The sequence below is a fragment of the Canis lupus genome, chromosome 7, assembly GCF_048164855.1.
Source record: "Canis lupus baileyi chromosome 7, mCanLup2.hap1, whole genome shotgun sequence".
Lineage (NCBI taxonomy): Eukaryota > Metazoa > Chordata > Mammalia > Carnivora > Canidae > Canis > Canis lupus.
Genome location: NC_132844.1, coordinates 60,082,499 through 60,093,279, shown reverse-complemented (window position 1 = coordinate 60,093,279; position 10,781 = coordinate 60,082,499). Strand labels below are relative to the sequence as shown.

The window sequence follows — 10,781 nt, the reverse complement described above, 5'->3', positions numbered from 1 at the left end:
AGTCCCACATCAGTCTCCCTGGAGGGAGCCTGCTTCTCCCACTACCTGTGTCTCTACCTCTCTCTGTGTCTCTCATGAATAAATAAATAAAATCTTTAAAAAATAAATAAATAAAATAAAATGCCCATACCACCCAAAGCAATCTAAAGGTTTAACGCAATCCCTATCAAAATACCAGCTTCATTGTTCACAGAACTAGCATAAACAATCCTAAAATTTGTATGGAACCACGGAAGACCCCAAATAGCCAAAGCAATCTTTTTTTTTTTTTAACATTTTATTTATTGGGACACCTGAGTGGTTCAGTGTTGAGCATCTGCCTTCAGCTCAGGGCGTGATCCCGGGGTCCTGGGATCGAATCCCGTACCGGGCTCCTCACAGGGAGCCTGCTTCTCCCTCTGTCTGTGTCTCTGTCTCTCTCTCTGTGTCTCTCATGAGTAAAAAAATAAAATATTTTTTAAAAGATTTTATTTATTTGAGAGAGAGAGATAGAGCTCTCATGCATGAGTAGGAGGAGGGGCAGAGGGAGAGGGATAAGCATACTCCCCACTGAGCAGGGAGTCCAAGGGGAGGCTCAATCCCAGGACCCCAGGATATTGACCTGAGCCAAAGGTAGAGATCTAACCAACTGAGCCACCTAAGTGTCCCTAGCCAAAGCAATCTTGAAAAAGAAAAACAAAGCTGAAGGATTCACAATTCAAAATTTCAAGTTATATTACAAAGCTATAGTGATCAAAGCTGTGTGGTACTGGCACAAAAATAGGCACATAGATCAGTGCAACAGAATAGAAAGCTAGAAATAAACCCACAATTCTATAGTGAGTTAATATTCAACAAAACAGAAAAGAATATTCAATGGGAAAACGTCTCTTCAACAAATGGTTCTGGGAAAACTGGACACGCAAAAGAATGAAACTGGACCACTTTCTTGCACCATACACAATAATAAACTCAAAATGGATTAAGGACATAAATGTGAGACCTGAAACCATAAAAATCCTAGAAGAGAGCACAGGCAATAATTTCTCTGACGTTGGCTATAACAACATCTTTTTATTTGTGTCTCCTGAGGCAAGGGAAGCAAAAGCAAAAAATAAACTATTGGGACTATATCAAAACAAAAAACTTCTGCACAACAAAGGAAACAAACAACAAACTAAAAGACAACATACAGAATAAGTGAAGAAATTTGCCAATGACATATCCAACAAAGAGTTAGTATCCAAAATATTTAAAGAACTTCTACAACTCAACACCAAAAAAATCAAATAATCCAACTAAAAACTAAAAATGGGTAGAAGAGATGAAGAGACACTTCTCCAAAGAAGACATCCATATGGCCAAAAGATGAAAGATGCACAACATCATTCATCATCAGGAAAATACAAATCAAAACTACAATGAATGACATATCACCTCACACCTGTCAGAATTGCTAAAACCAACAACACTGGAAACAACAGGTGTTGGTGAGGATGTGGAGGAAGGGGAACCCTCTTGTACTGCTGGTGGGAATACAAACTTGTGCAGCCACTGTGGAAAACAGTATGGAGGTCTCTCAAAACATTAAAAATAGAATCACCGTATGATCTAGAAATCACACGACAGAGTATTTACCCAAAGAATACAAAAAACACTAATTTGAAGAGATAGATGCACCCCTATGTTTATTGCAGCATTATTTACAATAGCCAAATTATGGAAGTAACCCAAGTGTCCATCAACTGATGAATGGATAAATAAGATGTGGTGTATATACACAATGGAATACTATTGAGCCATTAAAAAAGAATGAAATCCTGCCATTTGCAATGACCTGGATGGAGCTAGAGGATATAATGCTAAGCGAAACAAGCCAGTCAGAGAAAGATAAATGCCATATTATTTCACTCATATGTGGAACTTAAGAAATAAAGCAAACAGACAAAGGGAAAAGAAAGAGAGACAAACTGAAAAAAAAAAAAAAACAGACAACTATAGAGAACAAACAGATGGTTGTCAGTGGGGAGATAGGTGGCGGAATGGGTGAAATAGGTGAAGGATATAAGAGTACACTATCTTGGGATGCCTGGGTGGCTCAGCGGTTGAGTGCCTGCCTTTGGCCCAGGGTGGGATCCTGGAGTGCCAGGATTGAGTCCCGCATTGGACTACCTGAATGGAGCCTGCTTCTCTCTCTGCCTATGTCTCTGCCTCTCTCTCTCTCTCTCTGTGTGTCTCATGAATAAATAAAATATTTTTTTTTAAAAAAAGAGTACACTTATCTTGATTGAATACTGAGTAGAATATGGAAATGCTGAATCACTATATTATACACCTGAAACTAATATGACATTGTATGTTAACTACACCGGGATTAAAATAAAATTTTAAAAAAGAAAAAGGAGGAGGAAGAGGAGAAGAAGGATCCTAGCAGGTACAGCGTGGAATTGGCAATGGGAGCAGCTTCCTGATCATGACATTCCATGTGGTTCTGGAGTTGGTGACCTCACGATCACTAAAGACAGAGCAGCCCCTTTGGTGGCCCAGTTCTGCAGTGTGGCATTAAGAACTGTTCTTGAAAACTCAATCTTGAGTCCCTGTCTTTGGCCTTCTAGTAGTTCTGCAGAGTTTCATACTCTGTAATAAATCCCTTCCATTTAAACCCATCAGAGTGGTCTCTGTTCCCTGCAGAGTCCTGGTGCACCGGGCTTTGTATTCTACTCCCAGCTCCCTCTCCTGCTGTTTCTCAGACTCAGATTCAGGTCTACTAGAGAGCCAGACCAGGGCAAATCCTGTGACAACTGCCTGCCCTGCTTAGAGCTGCCCTTACTTGCCTTTTGACCATGAAGCACAGTCACTCAGCCAAGATTGTCTCCCAGCTGTCTCTTCTCTTTGGAGGGTTTTCTTCTAGGAGTTTCCGTAGAACCCTTGTGCGTGTCTGAATCCCAGTCTAGAATGGTAGGTAGATGTTCATTTCATATCAGTTCTGAGCGGTTGGTGTAGTGATGATCTGAACCGGTAAGTGGTAAAGTGTGAGGCTGCTTCTGGACTTGGAAGGAGAGAGAGCTCGGACCGGCTAGTATGCCTGCCATGGTGAAGTGGAAACCGACAGTATACAGGCTGTGTGACTGCTACCATGTTTGAAGAAGTGGATTGAAGGTCCTTCCTGCTTAGGACATTCAGCCATATGCTCCCCAGGCAGCTACCCAGCTCGAATGCCACCCCGCAGCTTTCTGACACTACCTGCCCATTTTCCCACCTAAACATTTGTTCATTGACCCAGTGTACCAACTATTCTCGATGCTTCCTGATTCCTGTCTCCAACTTACATCCCCAACCCATTGCTCCAATATTCCCACTAGCTCATGTTCACCAGGGTGCTGACCTGGAGCTGAAATGGACTAATCCCTAAGTCCACACCTCCTCCAGGAAGAGCATTGACCTCTAGGCTCCCCAAAGGCCCTTCTTCACACGTCTCTGTGCCCAGTCAGCACTGAGCACTTGGGAAGTGCTCGATAAACCCATGGATCAATGAAAGGATACACAGATTGCTGGGGAATGATTTCACCAACTTCTGGTTTCCTTTTCCCATTCTTGCCTCCTGCCCATTCCTGCACTCAAATACCTTTGTTGACACTGGTGTCTGACCTCCCAAATCTCCAGATCTCCAGGAAGCTTGCACACAGTGGGGCCCTCTGCATCCCATCTGAGTCACCGTTGAACCCAAATCTAGCCTGCTGCGGGAAGCCAGCTGTGGTGGGACAGAGATGGGGTCTTTTGGGGGCCCCTAGGATTTCTTTTGAGGGAGAAGGGCCAACCTCTGGGAATAGTAGAGTTGGGGGCAGGAGGAGTTATAAGTCATTTTCCCGGGATGAAAACAATCCCTGAGCCCACCCCACAGCATCCTCACTCTGGGCTCTTGCTCACCAGCCACACTGTTTCCACTTAAAGGGAAACAGATGGTGTGGTCAACTGGGGTGTCCTAGTGGGCTCTGGCCCTCATTAAGGTCAATGGTGGGGACAATGAGTGATTTACTGGGTTGTAAACAGCAGCTCAAGGGGGGCCAGTGCCCTCTCGCCCACAGCCCCTGAGGACTGACGGAGCAGTGGACAGTGGCCACCGGTCTTAGGCCATGGGGTCAGGTTAGAGTTCAGATGGGAGTCTCCTCACCTCTCCCAATCACTGGATCTGAGCCAAGGCAGTCTGGAGCAGCCAGAGTCCAGCGACAGCTCCTGGGGGGTCCAGATGCTAACAGCTGGAAAAAGTGAATACTGACCTAGGAGTAGGGGAGAGGAAGAGCGGGGTGGAGGCAGCAACCACAGAGCAGCAGGGACACCCAGGGTAGGATGGGCAGGAGTTGCTGGAGCCTGGGAGACTGCAGAGGTATAACTGGGGCCTGCATCTTTGCACCACAGCACAGAGCTCTGTGCAGACAGCCCAGCCCCAGAACCTTCCACAGAGGCACATGAAGGAAAGGCAAATTCATCCCTCTCCCCAAGGAGCCCTGTGCCAGAGAGGAGAAGTAGTTAAGAGCCAAGCTGCATGGGTTCAAGCTCCAGACCTGCCCATCACTGGCCTGTGTAACCCCTCTGTGCCTTGACTTCCCCATCTGTAAAATGGAACATTTCCTCATGAGAATTGCCTCCTTAGTGGACTCCGAACAGTCCCTGGCACATAGTGCTATGTGTTTGGTTTAGGTGATCATTTTTAAGGTTAGAGTCCCTCTGTTGGTAAACTGAGGGGGGGGGGGGGGATTTTCACCCTTCCCTATTGCCAGCAGCAACAGCAGCCTCTGAGAGGCTTCTCCTTGCACATCCATCATTCCCAACCTCTGAGTCTCCCCTCTCACCCCAAATGGTGAAAGGGACAAGGGGCCCCAACTCTAACCAGAAAGTGAATGAACCAGCCAAATCCCAAAGACAGCCTGGCTGAACACAGAGAGTGAACACTGTTTACAGGGCACCTGCTATGCGCCAGACTTGAAGCTGGTGCTTATCTGCACTCTGCCACTTAGTTCAAGGTAGGTATTGCTGTCCCATTCCACAGACATGAAGCCATGTCCTTGAGAATAAATGTCTGAGGGACACCTGGGTGGCTCAGTGGTTGAGTGTCTGCCTTTGGCTCAGGGTGTGATCCCTGGTCCGGGGATTGAGTCCCACATTGGGCTTCCCACAGGGAGCCTGCTTCTCCCTCTCCTTCTGTCTCTGGCTATCTGTGTGTGTCTCTCATGAATAAATAAATAAAATCTTAAAAAAAGAAAAAAAATAATAAATGTCTGAAATCACTCAGAGAGCAAGAGGAGGAGCTACGGTCAGAACTCAAGACTTCCTGCCTCCAGAATCTCTTTCCTCAAAAGCAGAGTGTGATCCCCAGCCATCGGTCACAAGCACTGAGGGACTTTTTTTTTTTTTTTTTTTGAGAGAGAGAGAGAGAGAAAGGGAGAGTGCTTGTGTGAGGGGGCAGAGGGAGAGGGAGAAAGAGAATCTTAACCAGGTTCCACACCCAACACAGAGCCCAATTCCATGACCCTGAGATCATGACCTGAGCTGAAATCAAGAATCAGAGGCTTGATTGACTAAGGCACCCATTGGAGAACTAAGATTCTTCTAGACCCAAAAAATTCCAGTATCTGTAAATAGGACCAAGAGCCTATATTTAAATATAATACCTGTCCCCAGGTTTGGACTCCCACCCACCCAGTGCAGCCCCCATCTCAGATGACAGGCCCACAGGCTGCAGAAGGAAAAGGGAGACAGAGCCCAATTGACCTGCACTGGTTATTTCTGGGGGATGGAAGCATCCCTGCCTCTGTGCCCCCTTTCATCTCCAGGATTCCTCACTCTCTCTCCTAGAACCAGGGTCTAAACAGGCAGAAAAGAGGCAAGAAAAAAGGGCAAGAAACATGTCTCCAAAATGTTTTAAATTCTTTTTTTTTTAAGAAAAAATTTTATTTATTTGGGGATCTCTGGGTGGCTCAGCGGTTTGGCACCTGCCTTCGGCCTGGGGCGTGGTCCTGGAGTCCCGAGATCGAGTCCCACATCGGGGTCCCTGCATGGAACCTGCTTCTCCCTCTGCCTGTGTCTCTGTCCACCCCCATCTCTCATGAATAAATAAATAAAATCTTTTTATTTATTTATTCATGAGAGACACAGAGAGGGAGAGGCAGAGACACAGGCAGAGGGAGAAGCAGGCTCCATGCAGGGAGCCCCGATGTGGGACTCAATGCCGGGACCCCAGGGTCACGTCCTAAGCCGAAGGCAGATGCTCAACTGCTGAGCCACCCAGGCGTCCCTCCAACGTGTTTTAGAGGTGGGAGTTCCAGAGCACAGGGATGAGAGGAGCAACAGGGTCAGTGGGGCCACCTCCTCCATCCATTGCGAGGGTTCAAGTAGAACGCAGAAAGGACTCACACGCCCGACAGCGCCAGGACCCCATCAGCTGGGGTGGAAGCCCAGCTCTGCCATGGGGAGCTCCTTTTAGACTGGCCCCCCTTCTCATGGCACAAGGGGATCCCTCTTCCCACTCTGACATCTCCCCCAAACACCCCCGGGCCACGATGGGAGAGCCGCCCCAGGCTCCTTGTGCTGCGGGGCAGCAGACGCTGGTCTTCAGTAAGGAGTGGAAAAGGATCAGCACACATCACATCACGCTTGGCACGGCCCCCATTGGCGGGCAGTGTGCCATTGTGTCAGCCAGCCATCTCCCTGCAGAACCTTTGTCGGCGGAGGAGGGGCTGCCAGGGGAATCGGCCCCCACTAGGAACGGCCCAGACTCAAGAAGCCCCCCTGACTGCCACCCCTGCCCCCAGGCCCTGTCTTCTCTGGGTCCACTTGGTGATTCCTGTTTATTTGTGTGACTATTTGCTTTCAGTTTCTCCTTCTCCAGGCTCTGTGAGAGCAGGGCTGAGTCTATGGGGGTCACCAGCACATCCTGAGCACCTGGCACATTTGTGAAATGATGGATGACTTGAATGAAAGTGCCACATCCCAGTCCACACCCCTGCCCTTAGCACAGAACTTACAGGTGTTCAGGGTTCAGATTCAGCAGGATGGTCAAGTTTAAAGAAGCCCATCTTGGCAGAGCTGGTAACTCAAGGTCAACCCCAGAGCAATGGCAAAGCAGTTAATCAAGGAAGACTTCCTGGTGGAGATGGGTAGGGAGTGGAGGCGGCTAGTCTCACATCTGTTTTTCCTGGTCGGCACCTGTTTCCGGCGGGAACTCCCAGAGGGCAGAGGTCATGTCTGGGTCTCAGGGCCATCCCCAGCATAACCCCACTGCGCATGCCTGCCTCACTGTCAACTGCCAGCTGTGACTCATGGCTCATGAGCCTTTCCTCTTGACTAGAGATCAGGGAGCAGTTATTACAGTAACATTACTAACCACATGTCGTGGCTGTGGCCACGCTTACGCTCAGTGCTCCTCCCCCAACCCCGGGCCAGAGCAATTGTCTCACCCTTGGGGTCAGCAAGCAAGGACAAGACTACCCTCTAGAGGGAGGGGGATGGGCTTGATGGCTCTGGTCTGCCTGAGAAGCCCAGAATCTGGACCTTTCCCTCCGAGCTGCTGGCACACCCTCTCCCATCACCCCAAAGCAGCCTCCTGGGGTAGGAGTTAGACCTCTGCTGCATTCTCTTCCAGGATGGGCAGGAGGAAGAAAGGGAAAATGGTGGGGGCTTCCCTATCTCTGCCCTTCCTCGCCACTGGGTCTAGGATGCTCACAGGCTGGGGAAAGCTGCACCCAGGGATGTGGCCGTAGTGGCCAACTCCTGGCATCAGCAGAAATCCCCACGCCTGTCAACAGACCCTGTTCAGACACGTTCCCTGACCATGCCATTGAGTAAGTGTTGAGGAGACACCTGTGGATGGAGGTCACACCCCTGCCTGTCCTCTCCTCCCAGACAGGCCCCTCCTGGGGCCCAGACCATTCCAGTTCCTCCTGTCAGACCATGAAAAGGCACATGGCATTCACTCCTACAGGGGACACTCAACGGGAAAGAAAGGAATACACAGGAACTGGCCTGGGCACTCTTAGAAGTTACCCAACTTCTCTGGGCCTCAATTTCTTCAACTGTAAAATGGTACTTAAGGCCTGCTCCTGTCATGAAAATAAATGAGCACACTGGCCTGGATCTGCCATGGAGACAGACTGTGTGTGAACAACAGCCAGTGGCAACCTGTCTTGGCACTGCATGCTGCCATTAACAGTTTGGGGTGGTTAATACAGCAGTCCCCCCTTAGGTGGGGTATACTTCAAAGACCCTCAGTAGATGCCTGCAACCACAGACAGAACCAAACTCTATGTATGTATACCATGTTGTTCCTAGACACACATACCATGAGAGTTTGTCAGTTAAGCACAGTAAGAGATTGACAATAATAACTAATAATAAAATAAAACAATTATAACAATACAATGCAATAAAAGTTATGTGAGTGTGGTCTCTCTCTCTCAAAATATCTTACTGTACCGCACTCTTCCTTCTGTGATGATGAGAGATGATAACATGCCCACGTGATGACATGCAGTGAGGAAAATAATGAAGGCATCAGAATGCAGAGTAAGGCTACCATTGACCTTCTGACCCTATATCAGAAGGAAAATCATCTGTTTCCAAATTGCAGTTGACCGCACATAACTCAAACCTCAAAAAGTGAAATCGCAGAGGGGCGCCTGGGTGGCTCAGTCAGTTAAGCATCTGCCTTGAGCTCAGGTCATGATCCCAGCCTGGGATAGAGCCTCATCTTTGCTCAACAGGGAGCCTGCTTCTCCCTCTCCCTCTGCTGCTCCCCCTGCTTGTGCTCCCTCTCTCTGTCAAAAAAAAAAAAAAAAAAAAACAGTGGATAAGGCATGGGACTGCTATACTAAGTATCAAGAAGAACTGAGGCTTCAGAGTTGCTTGAAGAAGGGATTTGGGAAGGCCCTACCTCCTCTCTGCCAACTGCAGACTAAAGAGAACAAGGGCCTGTGACAGACACTCCCCCAACATCCATTGTTCCCTGCTCTCCCCTAGTTTTCAGCCAGAACCCCATGACAGAGAGGCTCTACTGCTCAGCCTCCCTTGCAGCTAGATGTGGCTGGGTGACCACGTCTGGCCAGTGGGATGCAAGCAGCGTGTGTACGATGTCCAGGAAGTGTCCAGGGAAGGGGTATGTGCTGTTTCAAGCCTTTCTTCCTCCCTTCTACTGGCTAGAGGTCCAGCAACCATCTTGAGCAATGAAGTGACCTTGGAAATGAAAACTATACCCAGCAGATCAATAAGAGAGAAGGAGCTGAGTCCCTGACAGTCTGTAATATTCCAATCAGCCCGGGGATGTTTACCTACAGACTTCAAGTACAGGAGCAAAAAATTCATCTCTATCTTATATAGATGGAACTTAACTCTGATACAGGCCCCTCCTCTGGTAGAATCACCTCCAGCCCCATGTGAGGGTAGGTGGTGTAAAGAAGAGTTGTCCAGGATGGGACATCCCCACAAGGAGCGTTCCCTCCTGCATGCCCTGCAAGGTCAGGAGCAGTTTGGTTGGGAGGACCTGAGCTCCAGGAGGAACTAGGGATGGATGAATGGTGGAAGTAGAAAAGAAAGGAAGGGAGGAAGAGAAGGAGGGAGGAGTCAGGCAAGCGGGCGAAATGAGGAAAGATATCCAGAAGGAAGGAAATATCCCCAAGGCAAATGCTTCAGGTGACAGCCAGTCAGGCTTCATGGTATGGGAAGAGCAGCATGGTCAACCTGACCCACTGCCCATGTCCAATTGTTTTCCCATCTGTACTTTGGGAACAGGCCTTACTTACTATCTCACTATTCAAGGCAAGGGTGAAGCAATTTTTTTTTTAAACCCCCACCAAATCAGTGTGGCATCGTGTCAATACAGCCCCCAGCCGGGCCCCTCACTCTGGTGCTCCTGGGATTCCTCACCTGTATAGTGGGGATGACAGTAGAATTCCCTGCAGCTGATTGCCGTGAGGATTTGGAGGCGCAGGCAATTCCTGCAGTGTGCTTCCCGCTGCATCTGCTCCCGGACAAGGCACAGGAAACTGACAGCTCTCATTCTTGCTGCTGTTGAAATCCTGCCCAGGTGGAAGGAACAAAGAATTGCCGTGAGGTGAACCTAGGGAAAGAGACCGAGGCTCCTCACTCCAGAACAACAGCCAGCCCTGAGGGACTCTAAATATCAGGGAACGTGAATGCTGTGGGAAAGCCATATCTTACCCACCCACCCCCACCCCCACCCACCCCCAGTAGGATCCTTCCTTGTCCTGCCTAGAAAAGCACAAGGCTGCCTTCAATGCTTTGGTGGTTAGACAAGATAATGTGCAAGGGATGCCCTTCCCCAAACTTCCCAATAAAAAAACGGGGGTTACTCTAGGAGCACAACCACTGTTAAGGAAAAGAAGGGACTTTACAGGGGGAACTAAGTGCTGTCATGTCTCCTTGGAGCAGCAACCGAGAAAAAAAAAAAAGAACCTTACATGAAAGTCACTGTGATTCTGGGTGGCCTAAGGAGAATTCTGACTGCCCACAAGATGAACTCTGAAGTGCAGGGAGCTGCAGAAAGAGTCAGGAATGAAAGCGTTTTGCAATTCTAAGAGCAACCTCCAACCAGCAGCTGAACCTTGGAGCCTGGGCTCCCACCTCCACAGAGCCGGACAAGGTCATGATTTGGGACGTGTGTTTAGGAATCATACAGCCATGAGTTTGAGGCTGCATTGGAGGACGTTACTAAATTGCGCACCTCTGTTTGTTCTTGTTTAAAACAAAACCAAGCCAAAAACAAAACTGAGCTGGGCTCAGAGAGCCACCAG

The 10,781-nt window shown here is 48.6% G+C and overlaps 1 long non-coding RNA gene across 1 annotated transcript; it reads right to left on the bottom strand.

The window, feature by feature from the left end:
• Positions 1-8,550: 8,550 nt before the first annotated feature.
• On the bottom strand, positions 8,551-10,540 carry LOC140636966 (uncharacterized). Its single transcript, XR_012034218.1, has 3 exons — positions 10,449-10,540; positions 9,895-10,046; positions 8,551-8,789 (listed from the first exon to the last, which is right to left on the bottom strand). It is a non-coding gene; the product is annotated as an uncharacterized lncRNA (long non-coding RNA).
• Between the last annotated feature and the right edge of the window lie 241 nt (positions 10,541-10,781).